Genomic DNA, 27,666 nt, shown 5'->3' on the forward strand with positions numbered 1-27,666 from the left:
CAGTAACGGTTTCTAAGTGAAAGCTTGTGGGAAGCAATGGCTGGTTAGCAACAAGGTAAGTGCACTGAATAATCCGCGTTATCTTATTGGTCAATATCAAAGATAACAATTAGTTTGATTGACAGCACGGATCCATCAATTAAACGAATGCATGAACTGAAATGGTTTTAGTTTAATATAAAAGTAATGCATTTTATACCTTTAAAATGTCCGAAAGAATGCGAAATGGTACTAATTTCACTTGAATAAACATTGCATTTTACTCGGACTTTGTCAATAACACTTTTGGTTCTCAAATTTAAAGATTTCAACGTTAAAGATCTCAAACGTTTGATAGCAATTTAAGGTTTAGACATGTTAAATCAATACATGTGTGATTAAACTGATTATTTTGATATTTACTTCCTAAGTCACTTATGTTCATTGTAAAAAGATTATGTTAACCAAGTTGAGAAAGGCGAGTGCTAGAAAATGGAGGTCTATGACTGACCAGTTGGACTGCCTGACGTCATACTGAAGTTATTTAAATTTAACAGAAGGTTATTATTCCACAACATCTTATTTTTTGACTCGTTACAGTAAGTACGGAGCTTCAATCGGTTAGGGCTGCTTTAGTTTAGTAAAATCATATAATTATGATAAAGATAACCCAGCAGAATATCAAATTGTCATGTTAATGTGTATTAATTTATAATCGACAATATTCATATGGTAATCCCGCTTAAGTTTACAAAACCACGTGAATACGAGATCGATATAACGATGGTACCTAACAACTGTATAAAATGTGTGTATTTGAATTTGTTTGTATTTAAGCTTACTTATGATAGCGTAACCCAATGTGTGATTTCTCCTGAAACTTGTTAGTAATTTTAGTGGGAGGATAATGCAAGATAACACAGGACACTCCAATTCCGTAGGCTTCCCTTGTCCTTTAGCACCAGCACAAGGGACTCTTATTCCAATGTAAAGCCCGCCCACATAGTTCATTGTGTTTGAAATCATTCGTCCTCAACCTCTGATTTATGTTGGGAAGTTGGCATTACTTGCGGAGAAAAGGTTTGTACTGATACATAAACACGGAAAACTGATTAGGTTAACTTCCCGCCGTTACGTAACTGAAATACTCCATTCGTTTTTGTAATTTTAATTTCAAAAACAAGGACAACGATACCATAGGAATATCTGCGCCCCCTTAAAAGGAATCCTCCAATGTGTGTATGTGTATTAAATTTATATGTGTACATTTAGCCAGTTTAAAACCCTGAATTTTCAAGGCGGTGCAACTTTACACGTTTTGTCTTCGCCGTCTATGTACATTGAATGTTACTAATCTACATACAATGTATTCACTTTGTGCGCATAAATTTATACACTGCTGAAAGGTGCTGTGTATTTAAGTATAGATAATAGATGTTTAAGCCATATTCTACTCTTGTTTATCTTCAGACATGGTTTGGTACTAAAACAGAACCAATAACACTGGACTATTTCGTCACATTCTCTTTCGAACAAAATGTTAGAAGTAAATCAGTCAAACCAGTGGCCTTACCTATTTCCTATAAGATCTCTTGTAAAATAATAATCATCGGCCGCATCAAATCTGCTTGTAAACATTTCTACACACCCAGCTGTTGTTGCAAGCAGACTCAAGCAATTATATTTATGGGCAATTATATAGTGTGCCACAAAAAAACAAAAAGAAATTTAATCCAAGAATTAACATTTATTGCCGTTTCGTCCATTAAGGCTGAAATTCAAGTAAATAAATTCGCATGTTGATGGGAAACAGTTTATTAAACAAGTACTTAAATAAGAGGCATTTGCAACATCTTTTGAACTATCTAATTCAATATTCAGAAGAATATATGTGTTTTCAAAACCGATATGTGGTTTATAAATATAGCATTACATGTCTGTGTGTCCCGTAGACAAATATTTGTAGAATCGATCTACATATCTAATAGCTTCCTGATATCAGAGTTTAAATATTCTTAAGGAAAGCAAGAACGCAAGCACGAATGATGATCCAGAATTTCGTTGAGTTTTGATACAAAATATTTAGGTATGAATATATTTAAATGCATTTTACATTTGAAAGGGTTCAGCATAGTATTATTCAACTTGTTGTAGTTCCTCTTGACCTAAATTGTTACAATTTTGGAATATACTGTCTTAAAATGGTTTGTAAATATACCACCGCCCCATCTATGCATTTGGAATCTTTGATTCAAGAAGTGTTCGAAATGCATTTGTTTATGAAATATGCATGATAAAAGGGTATATGAAGGTGGTATATTTTCTGTGCTAAACAAAGTGATTTTTAAGTCTTTACCTTTGTAAATATTATAGTTATATACTTGAAATTTCAATAAAGTGTTCTCGAAACTTTTTTTTCCCGAAGTCACGACATCAAGTGATGGAAAGTTTCAACGAAACGTACATAAAATTTGACCTGACAGAAACGAAAAGCAGATAACCAGGAATCGCCATTGACAAATACTACTTTCTCAAGCAAAATAGAAGTACCATAATCGCATTCCCTCCAACTGAATAAAAACGTAACACACAAAATGCAGCCTAACAATACAGACATTACAAAAAATTCAGAGAATGACTTGTATCTGCCTGAAGCAACTAGGTTCTGGGGGTTGTCAACCAAACCTCTCTTTTGCTGCTGAGAAAATTCAAATTAAAACACTTGAAACAACAAGTTGTTTCCTTGTTTCCCGACTAAAATTATATTTCTACTGACACATGTTTACGTAAGAAGTATACGTAAACTCCAACGTCTGTTGAGCAACACAAGTAAGATCTGTCTTTATTTTAGAGAGGGTTTTAGAGAGGTAAATGTATCTACTGAGACAGAAATAATCTGGCCTTTTACTTGTTATGAGATTATACAGAATGCTCATATAATTCACTTGCAAACAAAAAGAACCCATTTATTTCAGCCGCCCCAGTGAAGCTCACGATAAGGACGGAAACGTTGCCGTCTACGACACTAACATATTTGCTATTCCAATGAAGAAACATAGCAAGAGTTCAGAATAATTACTTATTTTTCAAAATCTAAAAATTTATCTCTTGCATTTAGAAATGATTGTCATATAGAAGAATGAGTTTATTTTTATTTTGAATTATGGTGTATTATTGGCATAAAAAATGAAACGAAATTTAATATCATGAAATCACACGTGGCAAGTAATCCAAAGAATGATCTTGCATCGGACATGATGCATTGTATAGAGCATGTTGAAAGTCACAAAAGAATTTGTAAACCTATACTCGAATTTCGTGGCGTTTTGACTTAAAATTATTTCAGCGTAAATTCGCTTGTGGTCTACATAAAATTATGAAAATCAGCTGTGTAACACTACAATTTTATTTGCATTTTATTTTGTATTCAAAAATGAAAATTTGCTCTTTACCTCGGAAATATGGTACACGTCAGGTTGTTAGTTTATCATTTTAATTGTATTAATATTTGTACGTTTATACAAATAATCCTATCCTTTAACACAGTTTCACATTATGAGATATACTTTGAACCCTTTAAAATTTTATTCTCTGACAGGCTTGTACGAAAGCACACACTGTATTCTTTATGAACAAAAAGAAAAAGTGCACGAGCGAAACTAGGTGATGAAGTACAAGGCATAGTGTTTGGGAGTTTGATGGCTTTCTCTATGTTAGCATTCTTAAGTATCTAAGAGCTGAAACGCTGTACATAGCCAAAACCTGTGATTATTAAGTTCATTTCTGGTAAAAGCAAACCCATTGACATCAAGACAGATACTCGGAAAGTTAAATGTTCCTCTCGGTACTGTTAGTTACGTTATTTCTAAAGGTTGAGTGCCTAATTGCTGAAAACAATGCCTGGTTCATTACCTAAATTTCACAGTGTGCCTAAACCCTTTCCTGTAGATAAGTCTAAAGTATGGTATTCCATTTAGACAGCATAATTTGCATTACATTTAAACAGACTTTGGACTGTCTTAAATTTTGAAGACAATTTTATAATACCCGAGGAAGGAATTCCAAAATCTCTGAATGCGGCCTAGATGACATACGGGAATGTCTAAGAGGACGACAATTGACACCCAAGAAGAACAGTAGGACGTGTGAAAAACAATGGACCAATTTACTATCACTACTGCTCAGAACCTTTTAACCGACAGGCAGATACACGCCAAACAAAATTTCTCCCCTTCTTCGAAGACGAAATACGGGAGGGGTACATGTTATATTAAAAACAAATGTTGAATGAGCTCTATTAAACACTTGCATACAACAAATTTCAAAACGTTGCTTTCATAAGACATTTCATTTTCAAGGTTTCCTAGAGTTATTTTGTTTTGATAAATTCACATTCATATTTCAAAACAGCACGAGTAAAACAACATATTTTATATTTCGCTTTCTAAAATACTCATTTTTGTATGTCCAATCATTACGTGTATGCTTTTTCTACCACTAGAAGTTGTCGATAGTTAATTCCTTGTCTGCAAACACATCCAAAATTTCCTGCTTTTTACTTTTAATTGATATTGTAAGAGCTTCTCTCAATTTGCCGAAAGAAAGACATGGTTAAAATTGTCAGCTAGTGATTTCCTTTTTAATCTACAGCTGTATATAAATGAGTACGAATTGTTTCCTGTTAATGTTGTATAAAGATTTGAATAATAGACAATCTAGCCAGATGCCAACAAAGAACTATGGACTGCAGGAAGGTTATATACGATGTGTTGTTGAATCAAATTGATAAGATGATCCTTTGGAATTATAGAACATTGCCATGCAAAATATGAACAATTCGAAGTAGTGAATATTGACAGAATTATTTTTTTTATTTAACATCATGACTTGTAATTCAAATGCATTTTTGTCAGTGTTTAAGTGTGATCGGTTTTGCCAGCAAGTTGTTCAATATCATTTATTTGTCACATAGTATAGTATATTTCTTAATTATATATCGCCCGGCTAGCTCAGTCGGTAGAGCATAGGACTTTTAATCTGAGGGTCATGGGTTCGAGTCCCATGTTGGGCGCACATTTTTTTGTTCTCTTATCATCACCTTTATATGACAAGCATTTTATCCATCAAGATTTATTGGTTGACTGATTATATTTTCCTAATTACATATTATTAACATAATTCTGAAATGTATATCTTTGTTTATACTTTTATAAGTGACATTCAATACATTTAACACGTTGATTAATGCCGACTGTATTCTTTTCAAACAACTATTTTACAACACTCTTTACGTAATGAGTTTTCAGATGATGTTTTAAGTTTCACAGGTGAATGCTTAGGTATGCTGGTGTGATTACTTTCATTCTTTCTTTCTTTTAGTGGTAAGTCAAATAGTGAATTCCAGTTTTTAATTTTTAAAAGCGAATATATACTCGATCTCACTTCAGTATGACAAACGCTGTCATCAGCCTGGTATCGTATCCGCATATGTATACATTTTTATACATTCCAGAAAACATTTTCTGGTAAGTCTGATTATAGATGTAATAGACAAATACAATATTCTTTACACTGCGAGAGAAATTATGAAATCCCACACCTTTCTAACACCACAGCTATCATATTATGTTTTGAGAGCAACATATTTAACAAAAGTGATATTTTATTTATGCAAAAGAATGTATATTAAACAACAAGATGTCAAATATACTACTTTTTCATGTAGTTGTTTCATTTGAACATATTTAATATGTTTATCATATTTCTTCGAAGCAAAACTACGTCACAAAATGTGAGATATCTTAACCATATTGCAAACAGCCAATTAAAAGACGTGCGTCCAAATGTTCTTCTTGTAGATTTGATAATTGTATTTGTATGGAAACGTCCTGGTGCCAGCAGAGAGATTTAAATTTGTCTTGCTTTGTCTTGTTAGTATCTCCTACGTAGGACATAGTATCTCCTATGTAGGACTTAGTATCTCCTACGTAGGACATAGTATCTCCTACGTAGTACTTAATATCTCCTACGTCGGACATAGTATCTCCTACGTAGGACTTAGTATCTCCTACGTAGGAGATACTAAGTACTACGTAGGAGATATTAAGTACTACGTAGGAGTATTATCTCTTACGTAGGACTTAGTATCTCCTACGTAGTATTTAATATCTCCTTCGTATAACATAGTATCTCCTACGTAGGAGTTAGTATCTCCTACGTAGGAGTTAGTATCTCCTACGTAGGACATAGTATCTCCTACGTAGGACTTAGTAACTCATACGTAAGGGTTCCTATTTTGGGGCGCTGCAGCGTTCTGTGGTCCTACTCGCGTTTCCGGTACATGTGTTAATTGAACATTGCTGGTTGACTTTTTAATTGCGTACTGATAAATGGCATTTATTGCAATATTTGATTTATTGTCTAATTTATTTATATTCTTGTATTTTATGTGTTGTCTCGAGAAGGGGCTTAAATAAATAACTTTTCATTACAATCAGTGAAATTATCTCTTAACCACTGTTTCTAACCAATAACAAAGAATGAATTTATATAGACCTGATTGCATGACACGATTATCAATTTCTATAACATTTAGTTAGTTTCAACTAGTCAATTATACTTTTATCTAGCCACTCTGATCAAACAAAATTGTAAATGTTAAATTAGCTCTTATATTAAAAAAAATAGCCTCTACTGTGAAGAGCGATAAAGGGGAATAAATCATGTTTGCCAAGTTACTCGTCCTTAATTTCTTCTCTCTAGGCATACACTTAACAAAACAAAGGATAACCAGATTTAATGACTGAAACCTACAAATTCGCCGTGATATTCGGTAATTAAAAGATTTTACTGTCAAAAAATGCTTCACTTTATTTAAATACTATTCTATTCTTCCTCTTTTTCACAACATATACAATATATAGAAGATACACACACAATGTTAAAGAAAGCAAAACCGTCGGACCACAAGTTGATTTGACATTAGTTTTTCGGAACACTATAGACTCGCATCAGTCGTTAGAGTCATTGAATGTAAAGCACTTTCCTCTCTGATACCACTTTCTGAAAAAAAATTCTTACCTCTGACTCTAACGACTGGACAAATGCGATCTGAGCTAGGCAGTTTTCATCCCAGCTATAATAATCACCATCTCATTAGAGATCATTGCAAATGTGTTCATGATGTAACATAACCCTTGATTGACTCCAGTGCACTGGATCATAGAATATCCTTTATGACCTTCGCAGTCTGTATCATGAAGTGCTTGCCAAGATGAACGGGAGAGGTGTTAATGAACTTTATCAACTTTAATATGCAAGTAAAGTAGAAATGAGTGTTTGAAACAAAAAAGTATCAATGGTTTATTATCATGTTAAATCATGCTTTAGATGCAGTTACAGTAGTTTCCTGTAACTAGTTAATGCTGGTCCTGAATGTAGAAAAAGAAAATTGAGCCGTGCCATGAGAAAACTAACATAGTGGCTTTGCGACCAGCATGGATCCAGACCAGCCTGTGCATCCGCACAGTCTGGTCAGGATCCATGTTGTTCACTAATGGTCTTTCTAATTGCAATAGGCTTTAAAAGCGAACAGCATGGATCCTGACCAGACTGCGCGGATGCTCAGGCTGGTCTGGATCCATGCTGTCGCAAAGCCACTATGTTGGTTTTCTCATGGCGCAGCTCAAATGATGATAACACCTAATAAATATTGATTATTAAAGGCACTGTCCTTGAGATCATACGACAACAGAAAAAAAAGAAATTTTAGGTACAGTATCAAGAAATTAATGCTAATACCGCTTAAGAAAGCTTTGAATTAATTACTGACAGATTATGTGTTATTGAAACACACGGGAACTAGTTGTCTTAACTATCTTTTACACTGGAAATTGAAAAGCGTTTGTAACGTTTTACTGAGGTAAACTGCCTATTTATTAAATATCTACATTCAAGGGTCATTGTATACATATTCCTCCGTGGTGTATATTGTTAAAGACAGCGGGAAAATTTTCATTGCCGTGGCGGCCCGGGTTCGATTCCCGGCTCTGGCATCCTTTTTCCTTGATTGAGTAGATTAAGGATAGTTTAGAAACAAAAACTCGAATTTTAATGTCCATAGTATGTATGACCGAACTTCAATTTTAAAGAAAGACCATTTTTAGCCAAAATTTGTAGGTCAGTGCCTTTATTGAGAGAACGTTTATTAATCAAATCACACAATCGGTCAAAAACAATAACTGGCGGTCATTATATTTAGTAACTTTCATGATATACTTTAATCATACTTTTGAAATATCTACATAATTTCAAGAGAGGCTTCCATAGCCGAATGGTAAAGGTTCGAAACCTCACATGACATGTTTCAATTCTTCGTGCTCATAAACTGCCCGGTTGGCTTATGGAATGTCGGCGGTTGTAACCTGATGTCTGCCCATGCCTGGAGCAATGCCTAGAAGTGCACTTTGTGGGTAGCGCAGTGTGACTATACCCAAACTACATAATCCCCCAAAAAATACCAAAAAAAAAAAAAAACAACAACAAAAAAACCCACAAAAAACAACAACAACAACAACAAAATAAAATGTTCAAAAATATCTATTAAAACAAATTTATTGACTACTTCATCTGTCAAATTCAGAACTTGGTCAAATGTGTCTTTAATTCATACTTACGAAGTTTGTGTGAGACATTAAAAGAAGGGAGATGTTTAATTATTTACAAATATGTAATCTACCGGTATCAGGTAATCAGATAATCAGATAATCCTTACTAAATAATAGTACACTCCAGAATATAGTTCCACTGCGCATGCTTGAGAGTCTTTTAGTCAGTGACATACGTACGAGTTACTAACTCCTACATAGGAGATACTAAGTCCTACGTAGGAGATAATATGTCCTACGTAGGTGATACTAAGTCCTACGTAGGAGATACTAAGTCCTACGTAGGAGATAATATGTCCTACGTAGGAGATACTAAGTCCTACGTAGGAGATACTAGGAGATACTAAGTCCTACGTAGGAGATACTAACTCCTACGTGGTACTTAATATGTCCTACGTAGAAGATAGTAAGTACTACGCAGGAGATACTAAGTCCTACATAGGAGATACTATGTCCTACGTAGGAGATACTAAGTCCTACGTAGGAGATACTATGTCCTACGTAGGAGATACTAAGTACTACGTAGGAGATACTATGTCCTACGTAGGAGATACTATGTCCTACGTATGAGATACTAAGTCCTACGTAGGAGATACTATCTCCTACGCAGGAGATAGTAATTCGTACGTATGACAAATTTAAATCTCTCTGCTGGCACCAGGACGCTTCCATATATTTGACCTGTGATTCCGGGAGAGAATGTAATATACCTTCGTGTGGAAAATCTTTACCATATTCGATAGGTGCGGTATCTCATTAACCGCATTAGTTGTACGCATTTCTACACTCCCAACAAAGCTCGTTTTGTAGGCCGCCTACAGATCTTCTTTCCATAGGCAATTAACACGAAAATACGAATACCACTGAATGTTGCAAATATAAAGTATTTCAGTAAAAAGAAATTTAATCACAGAAATAACATTTTATTGCCCCTTTGTCAATTATGACTGAAAATTCAAGCACATAATTTCACCTGCTTTTGAGAATCAGTTTATCTAAGCTAAAAGAATTTTGCAGTATATTACGTTTATGATGTATAATAAGAAATCATCCTTAAAGTAGAAAATAACTCTAATTATTGATGCGTTAAAGTAGTTTACTGAAAGTTCGTATAAACACGATGTATTTATAACCTATTTGTTGTCATTAGACAACGTGCGTGCACTTAACTTAGAAACGTGATTGTGTATGCGCGTGTGTGTACCTCATAGCCAACATACAAAAAATAAGGTACATATTTATCAGTATCCTCGCATCAAGGGAAGAGAACATGAAGACGTTTCGCAGCTGAGAAACATATCTAGCTATCATCACAACATCTTTTAGTATACCGGATAAATATCATAAAACGACATCTGATTGGTATTATTTATAACGTCGCCTGAACATTTTAAAATCATGACATTTATCTTCTGTCCGTAAATGACAAATAGAATATTTTAAAATTATTATGTATACAGTCATTATAAATAAGCCCTATCATGAGAAAACCAACATAGTGCGTTTGCGACCAGCACGGATCCAGACCAGTTCGCGCAGTCTGGTCAGGATCCATGCTGTTCGCTTTCTAAGCCTATTGCAATTAGAGAAACCGTTAGCGAACAGCATGGATCCAGACCAGACTGCACGGATGCGCAGGCTGGTCTGGATCCATGCTGGTCGCAAATGCACTATGTTGGTTTTCTCATGGTGCGGCTCAAATATAACTTAAAGACACTTCTCTCTTTATAATCATGGACTGAATTGGATATGCTTATTAGGCTATTGAAAGCGTCGATTGCTTAATATTTACCTTCATTAATGCAAATTTATTACAAATGTATCGTGGCTGGGTGAGCAGGGTTTTAGATATATTGTGAAAATGATTTCGATATTTTACAAAACCGCATATGTTTTTTTTCTTTAATTTCTTCTTATATCTCCTTAATAGCATAGCTGCAATTCAAGTTATACAGTTCATTATAGTGTTACTTTATTTTCTCCGTGTCGTTTTCAATAGCTGAAACTGTTATGAGGCTGAAAATAGAAAGGAGTTCCGTCCACTAATATAAGTATCATTCCGTAATGGTATCGGATCAAGTTCAGAATCTACTTTTGTATTTATAAAGATTTTGTACTTTAATGACTGTATACTGACAATGATGTTCTTTAGGTAAAGTCGTTTGTTCTTTTCAATCAAAAGTGCGACATTAAGATTAATTGGGATAGGTTTGTTTAAGCTCAGACGATCAATAATCACAGGTTACTGTGACATCTTTCCGTACATCAATATAGCTTTTCTATGTCATTAAGCCTTCAATTTGCAACATGAAACAGCATCATTTGCATACACATAATATTCTCTAAACTATTTTTTATTGCAAAGAGCTAAAGTTACAATTAAGGTCAAATGTTTCATATGAGAATTTAAAAGGTATAGTTCCTGGAAAAACAGAAGTAACAAACAGACACAAGCATTGATGAAGAAGGAACACAGTCGGGTACCGCCTAGGAACGGTCAGTTGATAAAATACCGCTGGGTAATTTAAACTAGTTAACTGGCGTTTACCTCACACATGTTACCATATTAAAAGACAGTGTACTTAAAGTTTCTCCTCGCCAGGTAAGACCCTAACACACGAAACAGTAGCCACAGGGACACATCGTAAAATACAAAACACAAATTCTCCTACGTTTAATTTTAATCAAAAGATATATATTCTATACATTTAGTCATGTTTCGCTTTTTATAACGGCTAAGATCAAAGTATAAGGCTGACGAATTGCTAGCTATCCGTAACAATAAGAAATTATGATACTTTTAAGTTATTTATTATCACTTCTTTGTTCATTACACGTTTCACTGGCAGAATCAATGATAAAAAGTCGTACTAACACGTTGGGGCGGGGTGGAGAGTAAATATATGACCTCATTCAAACTAGAACGCATATCAGTTTTAGAAATTTGATTAGAAATAGTATAATTTCCGGACAAACTGGATTCTTTGTCTATAAAACATGTATATAGTGAAACCACTCCATTTCGAAAAGGCAAATATTTTCACTGCCCCCATCCACTTAATTATACAGTTTACATGTACTGGTCACTTAAATAAATTCATGGTTCTGGCTAAGGTAGCTTATAGGTATGTTCATCAGAAAAACGTTTAATCAATATTAGTTACGAAATGGAAAAACTCGCCTGAAAAATATTCTATAGCTTGATTTTATCCGAAATGGCATTATCCAAATTGGCACACTTTTTAAATGTGAAATCTAGCTTACGGTCTACATGCCAGATTGCATTTGATGACATTCTTGTATACTTAACAGGTTTACAGTAACAATGCAAGACGTGCAACAAAATCCATTCGACACTATACAGTTTATTAGGGTTACAAAAACGAATAGGAACGAATTTACTGCACACCCTTTAATAACAATGCGGCATCATAGCAGGGTGACCTCGTACACAATCTTAGAACAATACTGGAAAAAATAACTAAACGATGAAAATGTATGGATTTGAACACTATACCTCAAATCACTTGAAACTATATTTTGTGCATCTAAAATACCAGAATTGATATTGTAAAAAGTTATTTATTTCAAATGAATAGATATTGTCTGCTTTGAAACAAAAAAACCAATGAATCTTTCAAAAACAATGATCACATACACATATCACATTTTATACAGATACAATTGAAAATAAAAAAGTGTCAATTATTAAATAATCAATGCCCCCGTGTTATATATTATCTGAATTATACTGGTTAAGAGTCGAGATACGAAGGAACTAAACCATGCGAGCGTTAGCCTACATGTATCTGGTGGTAAATCAAACAATAGACCAAAAATGACAATGTTTATTTTCATTCTAACAAGTTCATTAAAATATGCAAATTAACATTATATTCAACTTCATTCCACACATTTGCGTTTCTTATGAATATCGGTTAAATATATAATTGGAAATGCAACCATTTTTACAATTGTAATACAAGAGCAAAGGCACAATATTATCTAAAGCCACTTGTACAATAACTCCCTAGCGATTGGTAAAGCAACAGCTCAACAGCAATGTTAACAATAATACCATAGAGTTAATAACCAGTCTTTTTAACTTATTTTTCACTTACTTTGAATAAGCAATGCAATATTAATAAATGAAAGCATGTGCAAAGGAGTGAGCTTCTTATACATTTTCTTCATTTTGTTTTGTATGATGAGACGCTGAGGTGCCATTAGTTAATGCTTTTCGGGACAGTCTTTGAGATTGTTTGTTCATTTTTTTTCCCAAATTCAAAATCATTAGAAACCGTTTCGCAGAACTAGTATACGGGTGTCAAATTTCGATCGTTTTGGATATATTACATTGTAATTGTATTAAACATTATAGAAACAGTCAATAGTTACGACCAAACATTGCTCTTAATGTATTAAATATGACATCTACAGTAACCTTACGAAGTACATGTAGGCGTGGTCTAAACCTTGTAAATCTTGTTTGATAATTTATTATACACTGAAAGTGTTCTTTATATTTTGATTGTATCATTGTACAGAGGTATAAATATTTGTTTGATGTGCTCACAATGGTGTCAGATTCAATAAACGTTTTTACGAAATATAGAAATGCCAGTACAGCTAGCTGAAATTCATTTGACAGTCTAAAGAGAAAATGGCCTCTTGATAAATTCTTACTGCTCTTTACACATGCCTTTTTGACAACATGTCTATAATTCTGTTTCTTTTGCACAGCAAATCTGAAACTCTTGATGGTGCTACAGAGGGAAAGGAATTTCGTTTCACTTTATGAGGATCCTTACTCAAAATTAAAGGTGAAATATGTAAAAAACAAAGACAAATGTCAAACAGGGAATGCCACGTACCACAATCGCAGCCTCCCCAAAATGAAACCTACAGCACGCAGACGTGCACACAACAAACACACACACACACATACATATATACGTGCACACACACAAAGCCAACACACAGCCCATTTTATTCAATGTTTCTGTTTCTTATTATCAATTTTATAACTTTAATGGAGACTTACACGAAATGATGTAATTCATCTAAAGTCCTTTGTACTTTAAAATGAAAAACTACACGTTAAGATTATTGCGGATATAATTTGTCTAGGAATCTGACAGCTGAATTAGAATTAAGACGACGAAAAGCTTTAGTTAATAATTGAAGGTTTATGTGACATATTTCTGACATACAAAAGGCTTTCAGTCATCATTAGAGGTAGTAAAAGTAGCTTGTCAGAACAAGGAAATAAAATAATTAAAAACTGTCTTGAAATGTTGCTTGAAATAGAACCACATTGTAAAGTAGCATAATAATCATGGCTTTAACTGAACCATCCCTTTTGCAAAAGAAATGAAGTGTTTTACCAATTCTTAATTAAGCATGCTACATAAGTTATAATAGAAAGTTCAGATCTTGTAATACAAAATACAAATCAGTGATCAACATTTTGAGCTACAAAATGTGTAAAATCATACACATTTGTGTAATACAATGTAACTGGTAAATATCAACATCCACATTTTTTAAACTTTAAAACAAAAGTTCAACAACAATGTAACTTCAAAATGAAGAAGAGTCATTTACTCGGTAGTGTAATCATTCCGTGATGTTTCAAGGTTCTGTCAATTGGTTTTCCATGTTCTGGTCGTTTTCTTGAGAAATCTTATAATCTAAATTGAGTGCAAAATACTATGGTTCCTCGTGAAAAGATATGAATTATTCATTAATCTTAGAGTATTGTGGATGATATCTTGTTAAAATCAGTTATTTTTTGTAAGTCATTAAAACATGTAACTTGAACGAATGGGATATCCAAGAAAAACATCAAAAAGTTCGAATAAAATTGTGTTGCTTTAGAATCATGACATAGTTAAAGAGTTAAATTCATTAAGGCTGTAGGATTTCATTTATAATCAATAATTCTGCTAGGTCCGTTTTCTTCAAATACCATGTTAACGAAAGTTTGTATAATGTTTGATTTACATGTGGTGAAAAACGACGTTCAGACTCAACCTTGCCAAAAGTGAAAAAGTAAATTTACCTTTGCCTAATTTCCTCTGGGTTAAGAAATAAAAATATCTACACATGGGCGTAGGAGTGAGTTTAACTTTGGGGGGGGGGGGGGGGGGCAAACCTTTTCGACCGGCGTGGGGGGGCGGCGGCAAGGTATCCCTCTATGCTTTAGCAATCATTGAGTTATTCTGATGATACACATACGACTAGGCACTGAACTGTCTTAATCAGTCATATTATCTATTGTTCTAATCAAGTGTGCCATTTTTTTACATTCTTCTGTTGAAACCCTGGACATACATTCAGTTAGCACTGCATTTGTCTAATTGTGATATAAAGTTGTGGAAATATCATTTCCCTTGAATGGACAATGAAAAACATAAAAAATACATAACGTTTACATGAGTAAACAGGCTTAATAGTTAGGCCTACATAGATTTTGCAGACGCTCAAACCGAAACTGTAGTGATTGCGCTCAATGATATATTATGTTTATAAAATGTAATCAAACAATCCTTGGCGTGGCGCGTACAGATTTTAGTACTCACACTATGGAAAAAGACAAGTCAGAATACAAGGGAAGGCCAAATGCAAATCAGAAATAAGGTTGAAAAGAATTATATACTCAGTTCCAAAAGAAAGTTTGCACTTTTTAAATTTAAATATTTCAAAAAATTCCCCGACGTTTTTGTTTCATTTTTTTCATACACTAACTCTCAGGTATAACTCAAAATCTAAAATGCACACCAATTTGTTTACGAACTGACTTAAATTTTGGTACCAAACATTATAAGTTTTCATGAAAATAACCGAAAACTAAGTGCACACTTTCTTTTGGAACTGAGTGTATAGTGCTAAGTAAATGTTGTATTAGACAGCAAGTTATATCTCTTTTCCAAAATAGTGGGGGGGGGGGACTATAGTTTGCCCCACCCCCACCCCTTTCCTAGCTTGGGGGTGGGGGGGGGGGCTGGCCCCCGCTGGCCCCCCTGCTCCAACGCATATGCTAGAGGATATGCAGAAACCCACCTACTGAATAGACTAACCACAATTGTCTTTGATTCTAGTGGTCTGTAGTACTGCTTTACCTAGAAAGGGAAAAGCTTAATAATATGTTAGATGTGTATTTCATTCAAAAATATCTTCCCTTAAAGTTTAAGTCTAGAAAAAAATTCATGTTCCTGTTTGTGTACGAGACGACCTCAACAAATGCCGACTGAATCAGTCCTATAATGAAAAGTAGGACAAAAAATAAATCGGTCGGATCTGGTGGTGAAACCCGAGCACGCAGCAAACAAATATAATGTTTCACTAAAAGCAACAGCGGGACATATAATACCGGTATTGGATCTTGAAAGCATATACTTCAAAGACGTTTCAAAGATGTATGTATGTAATGCATGCAGCCGTGATTTTTATCAGTGTACATAATGGCCTCTGAATACAATTACAGTGTATTGTTATCGGACAATAAATCAAATGTACGCCATGCAGATGACATGCAGACAGCCAGATACCATTACAATTTATTGTGTATAAAATTTCCTTTTGAGGTTAGAATAAACACTCATACAGATAAATGCAGCTCGTGTTCGAAAACTATATATATATCAATGCAAGATATCGAACAGAACATCTGGTTTCATTGTTATTGATGACTACACGTTTCTTAACTTAGTAACACTTTAGTCTGTCTGGACACATACAGATCAATGTAACTCGTAGTCAGAAAAAGGTTCCATATCGGACATCTTTCATTTTGTTTGATAACTATCTATTTCTTAAATGTAGTTAGAATTTAGTTTGTCTAGTGGCTAATATCAAATGACAGGCAATAAGCAGCTGAGTGTTTAAATATGCCAATTCCTGTTGAACTTTTGACTTTATTGTTTTACAAGAAGACATGCAAATATATTTTTATGATCTACATTGAATTAAATCATAAACAAACATCGGAATATAAATAACTGTGAACCTCATCAAAATTGATATATATTTTTTTGATTTTCTTACTTTGATGGTCATTATTAAGGAGAACAAAACCAGCTTGAAAAAAGATATTTGCTGCCAGGACACTACAAAAGCTGACAGAGTATGAAAGTAATCTAGAGGTACATGCATTGATAATGTAATGTTTTTGTGTCGTGACACCAAAGACGTTTTGGCCCTACTAAATTATGTATCGGTTGCAAAAATAATTATTTCAGCTCTACTTGTGACATCTGGACAGAATTATTATTGTTTTCTGTAAAATTATAAACAAAGACAATCTGTCAAGGCCAAAAAATCCGAACACATATCAAATTTTACAGTGATCAAATTGATAGTAAAGAGATACCGGTAATCAATCGGTACATGTTTTATATTTTTCCCTAAGGATTGCATTTCACCAGTATCAGTTGTTCTGCATCTTTTAAAAAAATCTTATATAGAAAACTATTGACTAAAAAGCGGACAACGCCACATGTTGCTTTGTGCTTATAAAATCCCTTAGGCTTTATATATCTGCGTAGAAATTCTGCGATTTATTTATTTTTCCTTTTGTAATCATTCCGCGTGTAGGCGCACTTGCTACACTCAGCCTGGTGGTTAATTTTCTTTTAAACATATCGTCGCATATTGCGTTTTGTTTGAAAATTGAGATGTGAGTTTCTAAAGATACTGAAAAATATGCATTCAGGAGATGGTTTTTAATCTTATGAAAAATATATTCTCGAGAAAAGATGTAAAAAGTTAAAATTGTATTTTTAATCACAAAACAAGATGTGCCAATTGAGTCAGTAATACCTTCAATGGTTCCATGCAAAACCTGTGGGATATCACCATGAGTATGAAAGTTGTATATTCTTGTTAATTACGAATATGTTTGAAATGTCCATGTGACAGAATTTAATACACAGATTTTTCTATGATAATTACAGATTAGGTCCTAACAACACCATTAACATTATAAATCAAGAAAGTGGTAGAATATAATGATAATTCTCAAAAATCAAAGAAAAAATATTTTGAAAACCAAAGCTGTAATTTTTGAAATCTTTATCAAATCATTATACAGTAATAAATATAGTTCTGTCCTGTTATAGAAATTGATAATGATATATATGTCTTCAAATTAAATCTGGGGTTCAAGACAAAAGTGAAAAAGTGAAAAAGTACAGAATGGCTTATAAGCATATATTTAAAATTGCTGAATCAACAATAAATAGTGTCCCTGAATTCTGTGCTGGTACTAACTTGTTCTTAACAGGCTACTTTTTAATCGCTACCGTGTATTCTGCAAGTAAATGGCATTTTCACTTCATGTCTTACAAATAACAGCTTTACTTTGTATCAATGAGGACATCATATGCATTTATACGAATAGCACGTAGAGATATAATTAAATTTAATGTATTCAATAACATATCCTTTGATGTTGTATATTCTCAGAATCGGTGATTTTATTGTACATGTATATAATATTTTCAATTAATTCTAACAGTTATAAATTTCTGTGTGTTTAATTATTATTCTAGAAATATCTGAATGTAATGTTAATTGGCCATCTGCAGCCACAATATAACCAGGATTTACTGGAATGATTTAACTTGACATCTTAGATATCACCCAATTAGTAATGCACCTTGCATACATTTCTCTAATGCCCTCATACCACAAAGTATTTTGTAATTTAACTAACATCTGGAGCAAGCTTATTGATATCTAATTTTTACTAATCGTAACATTCAAGATTTTCAACCGAAATGTATTAATATTCTACATATAAGAAAGCAATGAAAGATCCCTGTTTTCTCGGAATACGATAGGTTACAGATGCAAGTGCAATCGCTTTAAAATAACATCAATAGCAAACTTATGTAGCCGAAGGATTTGATATTGCCAGACCACTGCAAACTTGATTCTTCCTGGTGGTGGTTAACGAGAAATTTATACAAGAATGTTGTATATCATTACTGGTAGAATAAATCAGTTCAGATGAAATTACATTCAAACAATACAGTGAATTAGCTGTAATTGGTAGCAGATTATACACAACGAATAGAATTTTTTTAAATGATTTCAAAACCATAGAGAGCTCAACTATAAAGAACTTTTTTGTATCGTTTTGGTACAAAGTGATCATACCATATTAAATGCTTATTAGCCAGTGTTTCCAAACTAACAAACTATTAACAAGTATTCAACATATATTTTTACCTCTAACGGCACTTAAAACTGACAAAGCAAACCATTTAAACAACATGTAAAGAAGACTATACAAGAAGTTTCAATGTTATCTTTTGAGAGAGATTCAGCACAATGACCATTTTCGTTAAATGTTCTTCATTTCATTAATGTTAAGTTAAACCCTTAACCCAAACAGTATATCGTTCTATTCAAATGTACATTTTTTAGAATGTATCATTTCTTTTATGGGTAACATGAAATTGCTTTGCGTGTTATTATGTCCATAGTGCTGACATGGCATACAATGTATGAGAGTTCGCATAGGACGTAATATAAAACAAGCTGTTAATGCACACTTTTGAGCCATTGAATTGTTTTCTATTTAAGTAATTATGTCACATTTTACAAATATAACCGTACTGTCATTGAATAAAACTATCTGTAAAAATGTCTTTGAATCTCCGTATAAAGCCGATGAACTAATCTATAACCGTCAGATATCCTACAAATGTGAAAAGTCAAATTGGTTTCAAATTTTTATCCATGAAAAATAAGCAACCAATAGTTGTAGTGAAACAAATAAATGTTTGAACATATGAACAAAAGCTGTAGGAAGGACAGCACACTCGACTATTCGAATTGTTTTTACATTGCTATTATTATTGTAGGATGTAAGTAAGTGTGAGAAATGAAAAAAAAAACAAGAGCTATGCAAGCAATAAATATGTGTTTTCTGATATTTTTATAAAATGAGCATCAGTACACATAAATATACATAGATTTTGAAATGAACTAACATAAATTCATGTTTATGTCCAATAGTTAGATGATATTAGGTGACATCAAACCACAAGAATGTATACATATTGTTTCTAAAACAGCCTTTGAATACCCAGAATCAATCGACAGTTGGATTTGGTGTTATTGACAATTCTTCATTGTTTCGACTAATAGAAGTGCATTGTATCGAATAATCATCCATTTATAAAATCAGTTTAACCCTTGGTTGAGAAAATATATATTGTAAAACAGATATCCTTCCGGTCCTCCCTTCCTTCCTTCCTTCCTTCCTGGCTGTTGAACTTTTAAAAGGATATTTGTTTTCTACCGAAGGTTTGTTTATTGTACTATTTTAAGTTCTGTTTACATGTCAAAGTGACGTATGCAGCTTATAATATTGAATTGTATGTCTTCAACATTTTGCTGCTTCCGTATCATTTGACTTATTTCAGAGAGAACAATAAGTGTGTTTTGTAACTTCTATTTTTGTATTTAAGTGCCACTAAACCGTTTATGTTTAATAATTCAAGTGTATTATTTATGTACGGAGCACCTTACTGTTGTTCTACTTGTAGCACACCTGGAGGACACAGTTGACAATTGTGTTGCAGTGTTATATGTGTGTAATATCTTTGACATTTTTTAAATCTGATAGAAGGGGTAGACTAGAGAAAACTTTGCCATACGGTAAACCCTGTCAACCTGTAAACACTGTCAATCTATCGACGCTGTGGATCTGTCGATCCATTTAAAATATACTGAGATTTTATTCTTATTAAAACCTAATAAATACCATTTATATAAACATCTTTAATTCTCGACAAAAATATAATATATTGTATTACCTTTTAGTATAATTAAATTGATATACAGACACCCGCTTAACTACTATATCGAAATTAGATTCTAGCTTATTCCTGCATGTAGCCTAATGGATAATAGCCAAGTATGATCGATATTGTTACATTAATTACACCACCTAAATCGAACATATGTTCAAGGATTAGTGTATAAAAATTCATTTATTACCATTTCCTTACTGTCTGAATGAAAGAAATCCATCCTAATGATAACTGAAGATAGCATGCTAGCCAGTTATCATTGTTAACACTGAAAATAAAAATAAAGTCAGACGAAAGTCAAGATTATCACAGAGATTGTTTGTGCCCTTACTGGGTATATTGTTGCTATTTTATGCAAAGTACATGAATACAGTTTTGATGTAAAGAAACGTATTTCAAGCCATTTAGCTACGCATACATACATGTGGGTCTGACTTATCACAAAGTCAGGCATTCTAATGTAGAAAATGAAACCGTTCAGATAATTGTGCCGATGCGCTCTTTGAAAAGAATTCTACTGAATTGCATGCCTTTATATTTATGGAATGTTTTATGTTTTAATTCACTACTTCCGATTAGCTGTCAGCATCCAGATTTTGTATTTCCATTTGATTGCGTGGAACCATTTGTGGTTTCCGATGTTTCGTTCAGATTCACTCTACGTTGCTGTTTAAGTGCCAACGGCGGTTCGAATAAAACTATCAAACCAGCAAAAGTCAATTTCGTCTTATTAGAATAAAAGCATTGTTTACTAAGTAATGTTTTATATATTACTCTTGTCATCATAATCAAGAATTCAAATCAGTATTAAAAGTTATTCTACAAAGTTTGTTTATTAATATGTTGTTTAAAAGTTTCGATATATTATACTTTATACACAAATAGGTATGTTGTTATAGGCTAAAACATTTTGTATCTCACGACAAGTCATATGGCACTTTTTCGAAAACTGTACCTACCCATCTAAATTGTTTTGGTGATACATCAGAAAATTCTGATTGTAACTATCAGATTTAAAGATGCCCTTCTATTCCATTTCAATGACTATATTGTAAAATTTGATACAAAGATGTGCTATATGAAATGGCTTGTTTGATATTTGTCCTTGTTTTGTAACCGGAGAAAGACAATTATAAAACAAACAAGAGCGCCACCAAGCGGAGCAATATACGGGTTACATCAGAGGGTGGGATATAAATTTAAAGAACTTGACCGCTGAAGCCTAAAGGACAGGAACAACCAAAAGTAGAAATTCCAAAAAAAAAAAAAAAAATTACAAAATTCTAAGTCCACAAAATATTCTTACCAGGTAAAGTTATGTCAAAATACATCTAAAAATTGGATGTAACATCTATGTTATACCACAGAAAAGTGGTCTCGGTTTTTCCCTACTGCCAATAATAAAAAAGTTTCAAAATAAGCTATTCATAGTTATAAAAAAGGGAAGTAATTAAGATAAATATTGTAAGAGACCAAAAAGGGATCCGCCAAATAAAAACAAGAGCACTGCAATGCGTAGCAATATACACAAAGCAAAGTCATATATGACCATTGACCCCTAAGTGTGACCTTGAAGCAATTCATCCAAAATATGCACTCTGCACGTCGCCTCGGTGTGGTGAACAATTGTGCCAAGTTTCTTTGAAATCCTTCAAGCAGTTGAAGAGTTACAGAGCGGACACAGCAAAGTCATATATGATCTTTCACTCCTAAGTGTGACCTTGACCTTGAAGCTAGTCATCCGAAACAAGCGCTCTGCACCTCGTCTCAGTGTGGTGAACATTTATGCCAAGTTTCTTTGAAATCCTTCAAGCAGTTCAAGAGTTACAGAGCGGACACGAAACACAATCATATGACCTTTGACCCCTAAGTGTGACCTTGACCTTGAAATGAGACATCCAAAACATGCACTCTGCACGTCGTCTCAGTGTGGTGAACATTTGTGTCAAGTTTCTTTGAAATCCTTCAAGGGGTTCAAGAGTTACAGAGCGGACACGAAATTGCTAACGGACGGACGGACAGACGGACACCAAACTGGGATTCTTCATGGCCGAATGGGTAGGGTTCCTGACATCAAATTACATACCTCTCACAAATGAAGTTTCAAGTTTCGCTTCAGGCGTAGAATTCTTCATGCGAGAAGCAGATGGTTCTACCAAAGTGACCGCCCATGATGGAATAGTGCCTGCAGGGTTACTTCCCTCAGGGGACTTCCTCCACCATGTAAAGCTTGAAAGACGTCATATGATCTATGATTGTGTCGGTGTGGCGTTAAACAAAAAAAAAAAGAACAAAACGAAATCAAAAATACAAGGGTGACTCGAATTATCAATGCTGTTGGTTAGCATAACTGATACGTCATACTTTACAACAAAACCACAGTTATGCTCTGTTTGAATTCACGAGAAGCGTTGCTCTTTTTAAATGGAGCAGTAGTTTATCAAAATTGTGTGGGAAACTATCGACTTGGGTTGAGTAATAACTGCTGAGCACGTGACGTAATCTGCAGACAGTATTTGCAAACATGCTGCTATTAATATGATACCATTTGATTCCATTAGTATCACTGTGAACGACATTTAGCATGGCAAACGCTGTCTAGATGACATTTTAAAGAAATTCATAGAAATGACTGGGCTGTTTATTACATTTAACTAATATTTTATAAACCACCCTGCAAAATACTGAATAAAGCTGAACTTTTCTATAGTAAAATAACAAAAACGTTGCAGTGGAAGTTTGTGCGAAAGTAACATTCACTCTTAAAGTGTACTGACCCGTCCACTTAGCTCAATAAGGAGAGCGCAAATCTACGGATCGCGACTGTCGTGCGATCGATCCCCGGACGAGGCGTATGTTCTCCGTGACGATTTGATAAAATACATTGTATCTGTAATTTGCAAATTTGTAAATCAACTGTGCATCCGTGAAAAAGAATCAACGGTCACTACAATAAAATGACTTCAGTAAAATTACTTAATTGTCCCGAACTAGATCATACCGTGTTTCCAGATGGATAGTGTCTGCAGTGGAATCTTGATTATTACAAATAATCTCATAATTATACACTTTTTTTTTAGTTTTAATTGTTTAGATGGTATTTTCGATGAAATGAAGCCGAATGAATGATGAGAAAAAATGACCAGGTCCTTCTAGATCCCAATTATACGACGCACAATAAAAACGATAAAATATTTGAAGAAAAGGACAAATCATAAAAACGACAGAATGTTGATAAGAATAGTCATCTTTCCTTGAATTTTAAGCTATTTCTTCCAGTAAAACCACATGACTTTTTACAAGGAGAGGAATGCTTCACGAAAGACGTTATGGATTAGTTTTCTAAATGCCTGAACAGATTGGCTACAAAAATAGCAGCAAACATTTTTTTTTTGAAACCATACCTGTTAACTATGATAATTTCGTCATTTTAGTTTGTGTTTCTAATTTGATTCGTGTATTATAAAAATACGTTGAACATGTAGTTTATTCCCGACATAGATATTTTTGTATATTTACGCAGGATGTGATAGACTACATATAATTTAAGAGATATATTTTGCCCAGAGGAAAATATGTTGTCTGTAATAATTAGACCCGTGTCAGAAAGGATAACATTAGCGTTGTTAAGGAGGTAGGTTACCTTCATATTTGTATGTGCGCATGTCCAGCCGGAAGCTAATGTGACGATTTACGACGACGTTTACGACAAACCAAATGTGTTTGTATAACCATTCTTTAGAAAAAAAATCATGAACCTGTCTCCGATCTGATGCTTAATGGTTTAATACTGCAGAAATAATTAATAAATTGTCACAGAAACGCTTCAAAACATTGTTGCTTTAAAATGACGTCATTGACGTCATGACGTTACGTGTCAGTTACCGCGCAAAATAGATAGCTTTTATTTTGAACGTACGTAATTCTGTGCATTTTCTTTATTTGAACTATTTTTTAAACAGCCATTATTTACTGAAATATTTTATGTGTCTTTCGCTCTGGATAATAATCAGTATTTTGCTTCTTTTATATAGTTATATTGAAATGTTATGCGGAATGTAAGAAAATGGATGATGGTAACCAATGTTATTGGGAATATAGCTGGGTGAAAGGTTACTTAATACGGCCATTTTCAAATAAAAATTGGGCAGTTTGATTTCTCATACCTATTTTTCAGTTTCCGTTGATAATTTGTTACTTATATATTAAAACTAAGCCCTAAAATTCTCCAAATTTCACTAGAAATTGTGGTTTCTGGAATTAAAATGATGTTACCATGGAAACGAAGCCCGTGACCTATATATCTAAATGTAAAATTCAAAAGTGTTGATACTGATCTATTTAAGGAACACAGCTTCGGCATTTTATTTTCATTTCAACGATACCCATAATAACAATAGCAGCATGCAGAACGATTTTTCCATAAAAAATGTCAGACGAGGGGTGCTGCTGTAAGTATCTTAAGCTGTGAAATTTGTTTAAATAAATGTAAATAACTGGAAAATATTACTTACGTTAGAATTAAAATGTTTTAAAGCTACATTAACAAGAAACATATCTTATTTAATATTTTTGTGTAAGAAAGTATGATAAAAAGCAAGATATAAGCTATTTTAAACATCTCTGTTGCCATGGTTACTTTAAACTTTAAGAAAAATAGGGTACCATGTAAAGTGTTTGGTATTTTTCTAATAATATTACCCAAATATTCCATGTTGGTCATTAACAGAATGGCACTGAAGCCGTCGAAAAACCCGTTTTCATACAAAGTTGTTTAAAAATGAGAGGAAATGTGTTACCATGGAAACACAAGCCCCGCGACATATATATTTCAAGCTTATATTAGAAAGCTAACGCGCATACTAGAAAAAATATTAATTATGCAGACTTCTACGGATAACAATAAAACCAAAATGCACTGAAAACTGTTAAATATACGTATTTTCCTTCTACTTTCTATATAAAATACCTTTAGAGGGTCATGTTCTTCAACCCTGTATAAAAATTGTACTTGAAGGGCCAGAGATAAAAGAAATTGATATTATAACAGTCAAAACATTAAATTACACGAAATACAAAAAATTGCTGCGGTTAAACTAATTTGAATTTACCCTGGTAACAAGGTAACCTACCTCCTTAACAGACAGAATTTAGAATCTTGGGTCCATGATCTCTCATAGAAAATTACTTTTAATGAGGTCTGATTATCTAACTGTTACGACATTAGGTAATTTGTACATCTTTTATAAACTCGTTAATTTGGCGGTTGGAATTCTTTTCGTGGAAATTTATAAAGTTTTCTGTCAACAAGAGAACACTCAGTAACACTCAATTTACATAAATTCTGCTGCGTTTATTTTTATAGCTATAATGTATGTATGTCTTCAAGACACTGAATCTCATTTATCAGTTTACTAAACAAATTATTTTTGTCGCCTAAACAATGAAAGTCCAATTCTATGTCGGTTTTATTAGTTTATACATAATTTATTTAAGCAAGTTCTACAACTTATATTAATCAACTTTTGACACCTCATTCCTGACGCGGTCGGTGATCGATCCCACGACCTCCCGCACTCGAAGCGAACGCTCTACCATTAGGCTTTCGAGGCGGTTTATTCTTTAATCAATTCAAATCACAGCAACCGGAAAAAGACTTACATAACCCAGGGAAGAGAGCAAAATTTGTGTAGAGAAATCAAAATTTGACATAATGAACAACAAAGGAAGTAAATTCGTTAAGTTCTACTTGTACCATTTTCTTTATATAACCCAAAATTGTACTTGGGCCTAGGGTTGTTTATATTGTAACCTTTTTCTAATGTTAAACATGATGAATAAACGGACAACCTACAATGGAACCACGACAGAGAGAAAATTGGAAACAATGACCAAACTGATAACTTTAGAAAACATGTCAAATTTTACCGATATATGCCTAATCAGTGTGTGACCGTTTAGTCACGATGCTACGATTCATATGGCGACTGACCATCTTTAACGGAGCATGAGACCCATAATGTCATATACAGCTGGAAACCTGCACAATATTATCAACCGACTGGATGACTTACTTCAACAGATAAAATCATTCGAGTTATCAAAGTTTACTGTAACATTTACAGTTTTGTTTTACTTTGATGGTGACTGATACCTGTGGCTAAAAACTCAGCAGTTTATTATAAACAGAACAATTTGCTAGTTTAAATGAAATGGTATAAATGATTTTTTGTATTCACATATTCTTGTCCCGACAACAGTTTCCAAAACGCAAGCCAAGGACTTTTGTCATTACACTTTCCTTATATCTAATAGTTCGGAACACTTCTCTTAGTTTTACGGTCGAAATGTTTCTGTTATCAACAGTGGAATTACAACCGTTAATGCAGAGTTTTAAAGAAATATAAGTCTTAGACGTTTTCTTTTGTTCTTCCTATAAAAACATTATACTTAAATTTTCTGCATAAAGAATCTTAATTTGTAATTATCAAATATTCCAACACGACCAGCAAATAAACTACACACATGTAGAGCAAAATCTGTCTCGGGTTATTCTGCAATAAACCACTCGCGTGTAATAACGTTATCCGATCCAGGTGCGTAGCACGGTCGTAAAAAGTAGTTACCATTTTTTCTAACACTGTTGATACTAGTATGTCGTGTTAGAATCGAAATAATAAGTTCCCAAGTATGATTTATCGTAGAATAACCCGAGTTTTTCGTTCTTATGTGAAACAATATATCACTCAAGCCTACGGCCTTCGTGATATATTCTTACCCATAAGAACTCAAAACTCGGGTTATTCTACGATAAACCACGTTTGGGAACTTATTATTAATTTTCTTAAATATGTCAAAGCATTTTCCTCATTAAAATTGTATGCGTGGCTTAATATGTACGGAGAATACATACTGCTACACTTTGTGCCAATTTACATTTTCGATCGAATTATTATATGGATCATGCTATCTAAATACAGAGATACAGCATAGCAACGATTTTCACTTACGTGATCGAAAGAAGCAAACTGTGTCTGCCTAATGATGTTAATAAGAGTGGGATTTCGTCGGTTAAGAGAGGAAATAATGTCATGTTATGAATGTCAGATCAAGTTCATTATTCATTGAAGTTATTTCAGTCAGATTATTTTTAACTATGATCAAATTTTTACGTAATCAATGTGTCAGTACTG

General features: G+C 33.5%; 1 protein-coding gene and 1 non-coding gene across 3 annotated transcripts in view; one reads left to right on the forward strand and one right to left on the reverse strand.

Moving 5' to 3' along the window:
- LOC123536094 (alpha-2C adrenergic receptor-like) overlaps nucleotides 1–27,666 on the reverse strand; it is a 187,245-nt gene that overhangs the window by 107,584 nt on the left and 51,995 nt on the right. The gene's annotated exons all lie outside the window — the stretch shown is intronic.
- Trnak-uuu (transfer RNA lysine (anticodon UUU)) lies at nucleotides 4,978–5,050 on the forward strand. Its single transcript has one exon. It is a non-coding gene; the product is annotated as a tRNA-Lys (tRNA).

The sequence above is a fragment of the Mercenaria mercenaria genome, chromosome 17 (assembly GCF_021730395.1).
Source record: "Mercenaria mercenaria strain notata chromosome 17, MADL_Memer_1, whole genome shotgun sequence".
In the NCBI taxonomy this organism is placed as follows: Eukaryota; Metazoa; Mollusca; class Bivalvia; order Venerida; family Veneridae; genus Mercenaria; species Mercenaria mercenaria.